Genomic DNA, 14,269 nt, shown 5'->3' with positions numbered 1-14,269 from the left:
CATGGGAATCTATCCCCAAAGCCACTACACTGGATGTTAGCTAACTTGACAATAAACTGTATATTAAAAAAAAGAAAATAGGGTCTTTCAGATTTAAGCAAGTTGATAAGGTCATTAGAGTGAGCCTTAATCAAATATGACTGGTGACCTTATACGAGGAGGGAAATTCAGGCAGGGACATATAGGGAAAACACCACGTGAAGACATGGGACACACAGAGGGAAGCCAGCCACGTGACGATGGAGGGAGTCATTGGAGCGATACGTCTACGAAGCACAGCAGGTGAAGGCGAGGAGAGAGGCTGGAACAGATTATCCCTCACAGCCTCCAGAAGGCTCCAACCTCACCAACGTCTCGACTGGAGGCTGCGAGGTGACACAAGCGTGAGACGGTGCTTCTGTTTTGTAAGCCATCAGGTTTGCGGTTTTGCTACAGCAGCCCGAGGAAAGAAACGCATCTGCCAAGTGACAAAGTTGGGGAATAATTCTCTAGGGAGCCTAACATTCCATGAGCAGGCAGAGAGCACCCGCGTCACGTAACAGAAGCCAAGTCCTAGTACACTCAAGTCCAGGATTTAGTGGGGATATTAGATCCTGCACCACCACCATCCTTCCATATAATTCATCGCTTACCAGAGGAACGCAGCCCTCACACCCACTAGCCCAGTGATCCCGGCTTTGTCAATATGCACAGATGTCTGTACTCACTGACTCTTTCTCAGAGTTTTCTTTTTACCTTTATAACTATCACTTTAAATCCAGCTGCACTCTCAACCAAACTTTGTCTATTTCATACTATCCCTTATCACTTTCACTTGATCACAAATGGGCTACTGCTGTAGTGAAAAATTCATTTTATTCTTTTCTCTTTGTCCTTCCTTTTTTAAAATTACCTTTTTAAAGCTTATTTATTTATTTTGAGAGAGAGAAAATGAGAGCATGAGTGAGGGGCAGAGAGAGAGAGAGAGAGAGAGAGAGAGAGAGAATCCCAAGCAGGCTCTGCGAGGTCAGCATGGAGCCTGTCTTGGGGCTCGAGCTCACAAACTGTGAGATCAGGACTTGAGCCAAAATCAAGCGTTGAACACTTAACCGACTGAGACACCCAGGTGCCCCTCTATTCGTCCTTCCAAATGTCATGTCCAGGGTCCCACCAACTCTCATATTCCACTCCCTCCTAGAAATGCCTCTTTCAATACTTTCTAGACACAGGGAAGCCAACCTTTGGCTTTCTTTGATATCTAATGTGTTTTAAACAATCCCTGGGTATTTCTGTCCTTGCTGAGGAAAGAAACTAAAAGAAAGGGGAAAAGGAAGCTTCTTCACATATTAGGTATGGACTGAGCTTTGATGAGCCCAAGACTCCTTAATGAGAACAACAGTAGAACTCAGACAGCCTGGCTTTGAATCCCTGCTCTGCACTGACGAGCTCAGTATCCTTGGATGGATTACGTAACTTCCACACGTCCTGACTGCCTGTAAGATGGGGTCAAGGTATTGTTGAAATTAAAAACAAAACAAAACAAAACAAACAAACAAAAAAACACAGTTGTGAAGATAAATGAATTAATAATGCACATGTACCTTATGCCTGATACTTAATAAATACTTAATAAGGACCCAGTAAACATTAGCTCTTCTTATTCGTTGCCTCTATTTGGGGTAAATATTTCATTTTTACAATGATGCATTCACAGATTTGTGTCTATTTGTCGTTTAAACTGAGACCTTTGCATAAAGACTTATTTTTATGCGATCTCTTAATAAGAAATTGAAGTGGTGAAATTGAAGTATAAATGTAATGAAAAATAAAATAAATCACATCAAATCAATGCCAGTAAATCTTGGTGGAGTGCTTCTTTAAAAAACCTGGCTTATGGCAATTGATCCTACACCTGCATTTTATGAAGCATATTTCATTTTTTAAGTATTCAATTACACGGAATAGGTGTGCTAGTATAGGCTGATAGCTGTGTCATGACTAGAGATCGCAGTAAATCTACATTTAAGAAAGCTTTCAAAGTGACTGTCGAAGCATTTCCTTCTTGACTGGGATTTTGCATCTCAGGAAGAAAGGGAATAAAAACTCTGAGGAGTATATTGGAGGGCAGCTGTATTCATTGGCATGAAATATAGGGTATAAGAATGCCAAAAAGAAAAGCAGTCCAATATGCCAAGGTAATTCCAGTTGTGGTCACTATTCAAACTCAACATATATTATGGATATAAATTTGTTGAACGAGTAGCTGTCTTCTACTCAGATGAAGAAAGCATAAATGGGAGAAATAAGCTCTCAAGAAGATAATTCTTAGTCTTATTTGAATATATTAAGCCCAGACAGGTTTTACTTGTTTGTTGTTGAGGTTTCTGGGTTTTTTCTCCTTTATTTTCTTTCTTTGAAGGGGGGCCTTATTGCATATGATTTAGCACTTAAATGACTTAAACTGATTGATGATTGGATGAGTGGATGGCTAAATGGACGATCGGATGGGATCTGGGTAGGTGGTGGACAGACGTATTGATAAAAGTCTGATTGCTCCAAATACTCTTAAAGGCAATCACCAGATGCCCAGCACATAGTAGGCACTCCATAAAATATTTTGACTGACTCAGTCTTAGAGGTCCTTTTATCTTCCCAGACGCATAGCCAATTCTGCACCAAATAGGCAAAGTTGGCTGCTTGTTGAGTAGGGTCTGGCATAGATCTGTCTTCTGTGACGACAGGATGACAGGAGCCAGTGTCAGTGTGGACAGCTTCTGCTCATCAAGGTCAACTCCCAAGAAGAACTGAAAAGAAGGAGACAGAAGTACCAAAAGAAAGAGGAAGTTCTCCCTTTATGCCAAAGACACGTTAAAGGAGTTAAGACGAATATGGGATTTGAAATGAGAAGACATGAGCTGAGTGTCCATGTCTATCACCTGTGATGTTAGGTGACCTTAGCTGTGATGTCTGTGACCTTAGCTACCCTGCGTCTCATCTTTCTTGCTCGGAAACTGGGCAACATGCCCCCTCAGAAGGTTTTCATCAGGATTTAATAAAAAAAAAAAAAAATGCTTGTGCGTTAAACCTTAAAATCCTCCACAGATTGACTCAGCATCCATATCGGATGCAGTAGGGAAGGTCAACTTTGTAAACTGTAAAAGGATGAGAGGTGAGACCTTCCACAGATAGCTGAGGTCTAGAGACAACGGTCCTGCTGAACAAATCTTCCGATCTTTTGTTCTTGAAGCAGTTTGTATAAAGTAAAATTCAGCAGCAAAGCTTGAGAGCACAAGTCAGAACAAAGGTATATTTCAACATATCTAACGTCTTGCGAAGCCATTCGTACAATCCAAAATTGTATTTTCAGGAGGTAAAGGGGGAGGTGATTTTTTTTTTTTCCTAGAACAACAACAACAGCAACAACAACAACAACACTACAACCACAGTCTGGACTGTGCCTGCAATCTCAGATGCTGTGTAAGACATAAATACATTATAAAACATGAGCTTGCCTCCCCTCAGTGCAGCTTTATTGCATATTTATGCCTGTGGCTTCAGTGTGTTTCTGAGACAGGAGATACGCTAGTTTGCTGTTTGGACTGGCTCCATTGCCCCTCACCTGTTCTGTGCTTAATCTGGCAGCCCCCTTCTGAGCCCAGAAAGCATCTTTTTTTTTTTTTTTTTTTTTTTTTCCTGAGCCAGGAGACTGGGGAGTCTGCATAAATCCAAAGACTCCACATCAGGCATCGGCAGGATGAACGTGCTGAGCTCTGAGGCCTTTTCAGAGCTTGCAAGATCAAAAACAGGAGGACGGCATTGCAGGTGCCTAACGTCACAAAAGACAGTCGCCAAATCACACGTGCTAATCAGAATGCCTGAAGGGTGGCAGAATGCGGACAGCAATTTCTCTTCTGCCGATCTCCACTCGACTTTTCTTGGGAACCAACAGGGAGATGTTGGATCTGACTATTAATGAATCAGGACACACTTTATTGGTCTTAAAGCACATTTGTCATGGCAATTTACATGAGTTAGCACCATGTTTCCAAAGCTTGCTACAGAATCTAGCAAGTATTCATTTTAATGAGCTAACACACCCAGAATGACTTCTACTTTTTTATGGTATTTATTACATATTGTCATAAACACTATTAAGTTAAATTATGGGACCATTTGCAAGCTGAAAAAAAATAAATTGTTCGTCATTAAAGCAAGAAAGAATCTTAAGAGACACCCACTCGACCAGTTCTCATTCCATTGGATACAGAAGAAATTGTGGCAGTATTCTTTGCCTCATCCTAGCTAAACGAAAAATCCAGAGGTTAGCACCTCGGCCATGGTACTAGAAGTCTGGGGGAAGAAGGAGGGTGGAGCCCAAAGGAAAAACCAACTTTGATAAACTTGTCACCACGTTATTAACCCTTTGGAGCCAGGAAGGAGAAGCAAGGTCATGGAAAGAATTGAGGATAATGCACCAGCACAAAAGGATTCTGCACAAAGAATGGGTGGAAGGCTTTGGATCACTTGAGCAGGTGAAACACAGCACTAGGCACAATTTATACTAGATTGAACCCTTGGATATGTGGCAGGAAGCCTCAGATGTGGACTTTAGCTTTATGTAATAATCATCAATAATACCTTGGCGTCTCAATATACGGGAGTGGTTTTATAAGCCCTTCTTTGATGTGAGGTGTTCTCTCTCTAGGACTTTCTGGAATGCTGATATTTGCCCTCCTCCAGATTTGCCCTGATCTCCCATACTCTGAGCTCCTTCCTGAGGATGCTGCCTCTCTCAACATTAGTATCGACGGTGCTTTAAGAACATGGACTCTTGGTTCAAATCACAGACCTACACTTACTAGTTATCTTCCTTGGGAGACTTCCTCAGCCTTTCCGAAGTGTACAATTATGATATGGGAATAGCGATAATAAAAATCTTTAGAGTTAGTATAAGGACTGAGTAAAAATATGCCAGGTCCTTAAAACAGTGCCCGGTACCTAATGAATGCTCTCTAATACTGATCATTTTTCATGATGAATCTTCCCTTCCCTTCCCCTCCTCTAGTTGTCTGGGGTTAGCCTTCTGAGGGAAGGCAAGAATAACAGGCTGCGATTTTTTTTTTAAGTTAATATAATTTCCAGATGAATACCGATGGGTTTTCTTTTTTAATATGTGGCATTTTGAAAAAAGGGATAATGAGGCACATTGGTATAAATAGGTAGAATCCTTTTTAATGCAGGCGGATACAGGTATGCTAGAGACAAATCATATGAACAACACTGTCATCATTAATATGATTTTTCAAACAGTGATCAGACTGGCTACTCAGAGTAAAGTCCAGAAAAAAAGAAAAATACAGTTACTTATGGATTTACACACTCATCGCATTCCTGGGAATCCAAAGTATACCAAAAGGGAACACAAAATCCCTTGGGATTTTATGGAAAACAAGCATATATCCTGGGTCCACACAATGACAATACGTTTTTGTTTTGTTTTGTTTTGTTTTGTTTTGTTTTTTTACTTACATGAATGGCAGAATGGACATCCAAATCATGCAGAACTTAGAATGATTCTTTATTATGTGGGCGAAACCATCTAGTGCGTTGCAGGATGCCTAGCCTTCCTGGGTCTTGCCTTCTAAATACCAGTAGCTCTCTTCCCTCACTCATCATGAAATTCAAAAATATCCTCACACAGTTTCAAAATGCCTCACAGGGTAAACCATTGACCTGGTGAGTGACCAGACCGGGAGGCAGTTTATTGGTGGAGTGAAAGCCACAAGCATTTTTTCCAGGGAATTCAGACCAATCATTAAGGGACCAGGGACAAAACCCAGAGCAATACAGTTAATGACAGGAAAGCATGAGAAGCAGGCCACAAGGACGGGGAACGGGCAGAAGGAGGACCATGACTATGGGCACAAGAGGAGCGTGAAAGAAAAGAGAAAATACAGTTTCCTGAAGAAGAGAACCCTCAACAGGGTCGGACGGAGTAGGCAAATTCGGCAAAATGGGGGGCTGACGTAAGTCAAGTGAATTTGAAAATTAAGGGGTCATTTCTGAATTACTTCCAAAGCCATCAGGGCTGCCTTTGTGGGTAGAGACTCTATTGAAGCCAACTTAAAACTGGACACTGAGAACCGGGGTCAGTAATGTTGCCAACTCTTTCTGATAGCCTCAATGAGAGGGGAGCGAGATGGGGAATAACGACTGACATGGCCCATGGATGGAAGCACCTGGGTTTTAACTCACACCCCTCCACATTTCCTTCCAGAATACTGTACTTTTCCATGTTTGTATAAAATGTACAGGCCAAGAAAACCCAGAGGATCCATTTGGGTTTGTTTGTTTTTAAAACTAATGGCATTTTTTATTTGTTTGTTTATTTAGTTATTTTGAGAGAGAGAGAGAGAGAGAGAGAGAGAGAGAGAATGAGCAGTGGAGGGTCAGAGAGAGGGAGAGGATCCCAAGCAGGCTCTGTGCTGCCAACACAGAGCCTGACACTGGGCTAGATCTCACGAAGTGTGAGATCATGAGCTGAGCCAAACCAAGAATCAGATTTTTTTTTTAAATTTTTTTAATGTTTTTATTTATTTTTGAGACCGAGAGAGACACAGCATGAGCAGAGGAGGGGCAGAGAGAGAGGGAGACACAGAATTTGAAGCGGGCTCCAGGCTCTGGGCTGTCAGCACAGAGTCCGATGTGAGGCTCGAACTCACGGACCGTGAGATCATGACCTGAGCTGAAGTTGGACGCCCAACCGACTGAGCCACCCGGGCGTCCCCCTAAGAGTCAGATTCTTAAGCAACTGAGCCACTCAGGCACCGACACTTCAGATTGAAACAAGGGAGACTTTTTCTTGCACAAGTTCTGAGGGAAACATCCATCGGCCTTCTCTTGAAATTCCCACTAGCACCTTCAAGCATGTTCTGTGTACAACCACAGATCACGCAAACAGTAGCCCGTTCCTTTCCATTTCTCCACCATTTTCCAATCTGGCACGTTTATTCTTTCTTCCTGGGAGAAAAAAAAGGTCACTATTGCTGTATCTAAAACCAGTAGGGCTCCCCCAGATAACCGTACCTCCCTTCAAAAGTGTCAACAATTTCTGGGCTGTGGATTACCCAGTTACCAAAATTTGTCTTCAGTCTTGCAGCTGAAGCAGTGGAGAAGAGTGTCTTTAGGATTTCGTTTCTAGCGTGGGAAAGGCTTGAGCACGTTTATATCCTGATGAGGGCAAGGTAAGGAAGGAGCGGCTCATAGAAAGAGACAGAAAGTGCTAGTTGAGGGAATAAGAACCTTAACAAGGTTCTAGAGGGAAGGTATGCAAAATACTCATATTAGACAGATGGAGGGACTCTCTCACAGTTAATAAGAGGACAGAAAAAAGTGTAGTTGTGGCTATGTTAAGTGTGGAATGGAGGGCGAAATGAGACTTTCTAGAAGCTCATAGACAGGCCTGTGTTACTTCAGATACTTCTAACAGATGTCCCAGGTAAATCTGAGTTACACAATGAAGATATATATAATCTGATTTAAGAAAAAAAATACCCAGATTTGGCCGGGGGGGGGGGTGGTGGTGGGGGGGGGGTGCCTAGGTGGCTCAGTCTATTAAGCGTCTGACTCTTGATCTCAGCTCAGGTCATGACCTCCCAGTTCGTGAGGTCAAGTCCCTGGGCCGGGCTCTGCACTGACAGTATGGAGCCTGCTTGGGATTCTGTCTCTCCCTCTCTCCGCCCCTTCCCCTCTCTCTCTCTTTCTCTCTCTCAAAATAAATAAGTAAACTTAAAAATATATCCAGATTTGGATAATAATAATAATAATAACGTGAGGCAGTGAACAGAATTGTGTGGAGACAACCCTAAACCCTCACTCTGAACTGCTAGGTACACAGGCTGGCTGGGATGAGCAAATGAGGAGCGGTTGCTAGCTTCTCGATGTGGGAGAAGCATTATCTAAGCTAAGCACCCTGTAGGGATGCTGACGTACTGGTCCACGGGCCATGGATCATCTATTGAAAGCCACTGGTGTGTAGCAATTGGCCCCCTTCCCCTAGCATTCCCAGCCAATTTCTGCAAACCAGTGGTTTTCAATAGATGATCCATGGCCCGTGGACCAGTAGCATCGGCATCACCTGGGAACACGTTAGACAAGCCAAGTCTCGCACCCCCATCTCAGACTCCTGAATTAGACACCCTGGGAGTCGGGCAATTTGTATTCTAACAAACACCACGGGTGGCCACTAATGTCTGAGAACCACCGTTGTAAACAGCTGACAGCCCAAGTCTAGATGAAGGGACCAGACCATTGAACATTTCAAAGGCAATTATAAAGATTTTATAGAGATAAGCAGGAGGAGAGCTCTGTGTGATGCCCACACCATGTTTCTAGTAGCCACCCTCCTGGAGCCATTTCAAATGAATCCTCAAATTGAATTAGGAGAGTGGAAGTTTCTGGTTTTCAGCAAATGTAGCACAAATTTGATCAACCACAAGGGCATTCACGAGAGTATTGCAGAGACAATGTTCCAAAGTTCATGCTGATTCAGGCTAACCTGATTATTTACTCCAACTTTCAAAGCTCAGACATTTACGACAGTAGGAGAATATGAGATGGACTGAGGCTGGCATCCCAGCTCTGCCCTTGGCAAGCTGTGGGGCCTGGTGCATCTCAACCACTATGAATGGCATTCTCCTCATAAAGCTCTTACAGTTACTGGGAGAAAAATAGGATAAATATACTACACTTAGCACATATTTGAGGTGTCCTAACAACTCGGATAACGATACCCTAATAACTCATTGCCGTGTGGTTTTTGTTGAGCATCTTGTGGAGGTTCGTTCCTACTCTGGGTGTTGATGGCAATGGGTGAAGGGGGAGCACAGAGAATGGGTAAGAGAGACAGCGTGGGAAAGAAGGACCGCAAAAAGGCTTCCAAGAACATGATGTTTGAGGTCAATCTCGACACATGAGTGAGAGAGAGAAGAAGGATGAGGAAAGGGGCCTCAGAGCGGAGGGCACGCATGGATGAAGGCTGAAGACAGCTCTGCCTTTTCAGGAATGTTCAAGAATTGCGGCTCGGCTGAGGAGTAGGGTTCATGCCCAAATGAGGGATGAGATAAAGCTGCAAAAAAGACAGAGACCCTACCATGGAGACCCTATTTGGCCTACCTGAGAAATGGGCATCTTTGGAGACAATGGGAAGAGATTGATGGGCTTTCAGAGGGGAGTGAGACCTACTGGAAAAACACAACCCCGTGGCACCTGGGTGGCTCGGTCGGCTCAGGTCATGACCTCACGGTTCATGGAATTGAGCCCTGCATCGAGCTCCATGCTGCCAGCACTGAGCTTGCTTGCGGTTCTCTCTCTCTACCTTTCTCTCTTCTCCACCCCCCACTTGCAACTCTCTCTCTCTCTCTCTTTCCTTCAAAATAAATAAAGACATTAAAAAAACAAAACCTACCCAGCGATGGGCATTAAGGAGGGCACTTGTTGTGCACTGGGTGTTGTATGTAAGTGATACTTGGCAACCAAAAAGAATGAAATCTTGCCATTTGCAATGACGAGGATGGAACTGGAGGGTATTATGCTAAGTGAAATTAGTCAGTCAGAGAAAGACAAAAATCATATGACTTCCCTCATATGAGGACTGTAAGAGACAAAACAGATGAACATAAGGGAAGGGAAACAAAAATAATATAAAAACAGGGAGGGGGACAAAACAGAAGAGACTCATAAATGTGGAGAACAAACTGAGGGTTACTAGAGGGGTTGTGGGACGAGGGATGGGCTAAATGGGTCAGGGGCATTAAGGAATCTACTCCTGAAATCATTGTTTCACTATATGCTAACTAATTTGGATGTAAATTTTAAAAAATAAAATGTAAATAAATAAATAAATAAATTCGTCTCCTGAAATCAATGTTACATCATATGTTAACAAACTTGAATCAAAATTTTGAAAAATAGTAGAGCAAAGAGGGGCACCTGGCTGGCTTCGTTGGTGGAGCATGCAACTCTTCATTTCAGGGTCATGAGTTCGAGTCCTATGCCGGGTATAGAGATGACTTCAAAAAAAAAAAAAAACTTAAAAAAGTAGAGCAATGAGTCTCAATTTCACTAGGAAATAAAAAAAAAAAAAGGAAAAGGAATCAAATATCAAGTACTATTTTATACCCACTTTTGAAAACAAGACAGCAGACCCAAAATGGAGTGGCTTATGCTAATCCTCACATCACCAAACTTAATTAGTTTCAGCTCTCCCAAGAATGGAATCTTAAACCAGTCAGGAATTGCTTGATCACCACTAGTTAGCTAACTGCCTGGTAGACCACTGCCATCCTCCACAGGAAAGTAACCTTGCAATAACCAATCTGCTTTTTTGTCTAGTATAACTTCCTTGTTCCCACTCCCTTCTACCCAGAAAAGTATTTCGCTTTGTACAGTTTCCTGGAGCTCCTTTCTATCTGCTAGACTGGATGCTGCATGATGCATGAGTTGTTGTACAAAGTCAGTAAGATCTTTAAAATTTAATAATAATAATAATAATAATAATAATAATAATAAACCTACCCAAACTACAGGGAGGAGAATGTATTGAATTGGAAAATAATTTGGAGTCAAGGGATTTGTTCGGAGCTTATGACCATAAATCAGGAGAACACAGATGAGGGCTTGGATGAGGCCATTCAAGGAGAGAGAGAGCTCACTCTATGAGATTGCAGTAAAAAAAAAAAAAAAAAAAAATGTGTTTATGGTGATAATGGGATCCTCGTGGCCAATACTTTCCATGTTAAGAAAAAAGGATACATGGAGCGGACCCTTTGAGCACATCTTAATGTGACCAGGGGTGTGCCAGGAGTCTGAGACCTCATAGCATCACAGGAAGAATGTCACGATGTGTGGGACCCTGCTGGAGGGCGTTGAGGAATACAGTATAAATGCTGGAGGGTGTGGGTGCTTTACATAGTAAAGCAAGGTCTTGAGGAAACCTCTCCTGACTCCAAACCCAAAACCCCCAAATCACTCTACGAGGATATTCAGAAGAGTTAAGATACATTACCTTCACAGGTGTGATCATGAGAAAATCACTCCCTCTTTCTGGCCTTAGTTTTCTTCTCTATATAAATGATGAGATTGGAATTGATGATATCAGGAAATGACCCAAGGCCATGATCCTCCAATGGAAGCTTATGCCTGCAACCTGGCATACTGAAAGTGTTGGATAAACAAGGTGCCTCTTCCCAGAAAAGCCTTTTTTCCTGATCATAAATAATTCAAAAACATTACCCTTCTGTTAAAATAAACAAGACATGATTTACCATAAACTGCACATAGGCATAGATTTTAAAGATAAAACACAAAGCTTCCAAAGCACATCTGGCTTGCAGTGCATGATTGGTAGACTTCTGAGATGGTTCTCGATGATCCCCACCTCCTGGTGTTTACATCTTGTGTAATCCCCTCCTAGACCTCGTGACTTTCCTTTAAAGAATAGAATGCAGCAGAGGCAATGGGATAAAAATTTCTGAGGTTAGAGGATAAGACACTGTGACTTTCCTTCTCTCTCTCCTCACGTAATCACCCCGGTGAAGCCTGTTGCCGTGGTCAGCTGCCGTCCAGAGATGTGCACTTGGCAAGCAGCAGCCGGCAGGGAGCTGAAGCGCTCAGTCATACCAGCCACAAGGGATGGAGGAATGAGGGGCAGAGGGAAAGGCGAATGAATCTGGAAGCACAGTGGAGTCTGGACGTGATTGAAACCCTAACTGACCCCTTAATTACGAGAGATCGGATGACCCCAGCTGAGACGAACCTAGATTTCAGGCCCACAGAAACGATGAGATGATAAAAGTTTGTTGTTGACATAATTTGTAATGCAGCAAAGAGTAACTAATGCACAAAATATGGCTTTGGGCTGTAACCGGAAATACCTGCCAAAGGAGTCTCTCTCTTACCTCTCTGCCTTTAGCAGTAGTTGGTGGAAATATCTCTGAAACATCCTCAGAAAGAACGACAACCATTAATGAGGTGAAAGCCCGTGGAAGGCTCTTCCACTATAAGAGTAAACCTTCATGGAAACCCATTTGGCAATAAATTTCATATATTGAAAAAAAAAAAAAAAAAGAGTAAACCTTCAGACTTCAGCTCTCTAGAACGTAAAGATCTCCAGGTCAGAGGAATGGAAAGGAAGCTCAACTATTTGCCCAAGTCTTCCTGAGCTGAGGAGCTGAACTTCCTCAGCTGAGCTGGAACTCCAGGTCTTTCAATACCCAGGTAGTGTTCTACTAAATGACTCTGAGCTCCAAAATATGTAAATCTATTTGCATATGCATTATTACAAGAAGTATTAATATTTTATATGGTATATACATATAATCATAGTCATTATCCTTACCGGGTCCACAAAATTGTTTTCTAAACCTTTGCTGGCTTACTTGTTAGTTCAAGGCATCTGCAGGCAAGGTTGTTCCATTTTCTTTTTTTTTCTTTTTTTTTTCCTGTTTGTATTCAGTGACTCCTAAAGGACACTATCAAGAATCTTTGGACAATGATCCCAGAATGTCGAATTGAAAACATTTCCCAAAGCCCCAAGACATATTTCAACACTCACCTCCAGATACCATTGTTGCATGGCTGCCCAAGATAAGGCTGGCCCTATTTTATAATTCAACTTCACTCCAGGGCAGAGGGAGTGAGGCAGAGCATCATAAACCCAGCCAATGGAATGTGTTAATAAAAGCCCTTGTTCTTCTTCCACCCTAAGGACAAGCTGCAGAGAAATGATACAGTAAATGTGGATAGACAGTCCCGGCTTTTAGAGAACAGTGAGCTGGAAAAGCTCATGCGTCCCTCGCCGTGGCTATAATTGCCATGGATGCCCAGAGAGCAGGGGCGTAGAGCTTCCACTGTTTTTGTTGCTCCCACGCTTCTTGCTGCGTTGCTGTTTTTGTTGTTGTTCCTTTAGTGTCCCTGTGCCCTTGGCGTGGTGTCCTTCAACCAGGTTGGAAGTCTCTCAGTAATGGGGAGCCCAGTGCTCTCTACTCGCGGGTTGCATGCGTCAGGATGATCCCGATTATGCAGCAGTAACAAACACTCCCCAGATCCCAACAGGTGAAAACAACGAAAATGTATCTCTTGTTCACATTAAATTCCCACCACGGATTAGCTGGAGATGGCTCTGGCTTGTTCTCCCTCCAGAGCCCAGGCTGTCAAAGGAGCCTTTTCTAAACCGTTGAGGATTACCGGTGGCAGAGGGAAAGGCGGCGTGGCAATTTTGAACTGCTTCTAAAGTGTTTTCCCAGAAGTGAAACACTAACATTTCATTGGCCGGAGCAAGCCACACAGCATTCCTGACTGCCAGGGGAGACAGAAGTGCAATCGTAGCTCATGCTCAGGAGGAAGAGAGCTACGACGCTTACAGCAGTCTGAGTGAACATCAGACACATACTCTCAAGGTACGGTTATATTAGAGGCTAATGAGTGGGAAAGTATATGACATGACACGTCAACACAAAAAACTGCAGATTTTATACCAAGGCTTGGTAGCCTGCACATTCCCATTCTTTTTGATCGAATGAGATTCTCTCCAGTCTCAACCACACTTAGCGGCGAGAATGCAAGCAAAGCAGTAAGGTTTCAGTTCATGGGTGATCTCTTCTGTCCTCTCAGCCCAGCCTCTTATCCCACCTCCATCAGGACCTAGGTTTCATCAAGTGTCCTCTGTCTTCTGTGTCTCTAGATACATCCCATATGCGGGTTCACTCCTTCTCTCCATGTTTTTTTATTTGTGTGTGTGTGTGTGTGTGTGTGTGTGTGTGTGTGTGTGAGAGAGAGAGAGAGAGAGAGAGAGAATGCACATAAGGAGGGGAGGGACAGAGGGGAGAAAGAATCCCAAGTAGGCTGTGTGCTATCAACACAAAGCCCGACATCGGGCTTGATCTCATGAACCATGAGGTCATAACCTGAGCTAAAATCAAGAGTTGGACACTTAACTGACTGAGTCACCTAGGCACCCCTCTTCTCTCCATCTTTTCACAACCAAGAATCTCAAGAGTGGTCAGTGTCCGCTCCCCCCACCCCCCCGCCCTCTAACCTCACCTTCATCAGATGTATAGGTTCTGCCCACACTCAAAGGGAAGGAGGCTCACAAGGGCAAGGGTCACTGGGATCATCTTACAATCCTGTCCGCCCCTGCTAACAAGGAGCCAAAGATCAAGGAAGGCCAACTACAAGTGGGAACCATTTCTTACTTGCTTAACACTTCTAATCCTGTAGGCTAATGTCTGTC

At 43.2% G+C, this 14,269-nt stretch overlaps 1 pseudogene; it reads left to right on the top strand.

Annotated features, from left to right (window-relative positions):
- LOC132693142 (small ribosomal subunit protein uS7-like) overlaps positions 1–12,847 on the top strand; it is a 68,052-nt pseudogene extending 55,205 nt beyond the window's left edge.
- Positions 12,848–14,269: the final 1,422 nt, after the last annotated feature.

The sequence above is a fragment of the Panthera onca genome, chromosome B1 (genome assembly GCF_046562875.1).
Source record: "Panthera onca isolate mPanOnc1 chromosome B1, mPanOnc1 haplotype 2, whole genome shotgun sequence".
Taxonomy (NCBI): Eukaryota; Metazoa; Chordata; class Mammalia; order Carnivora; family Felidae; genus Panthera; species Panthera onca.
The sequence above is the reverse complement of the archived record's forward strand: the minus strand, read 5'-3'. Positions and strand labels throughout refer to the sequence as shown.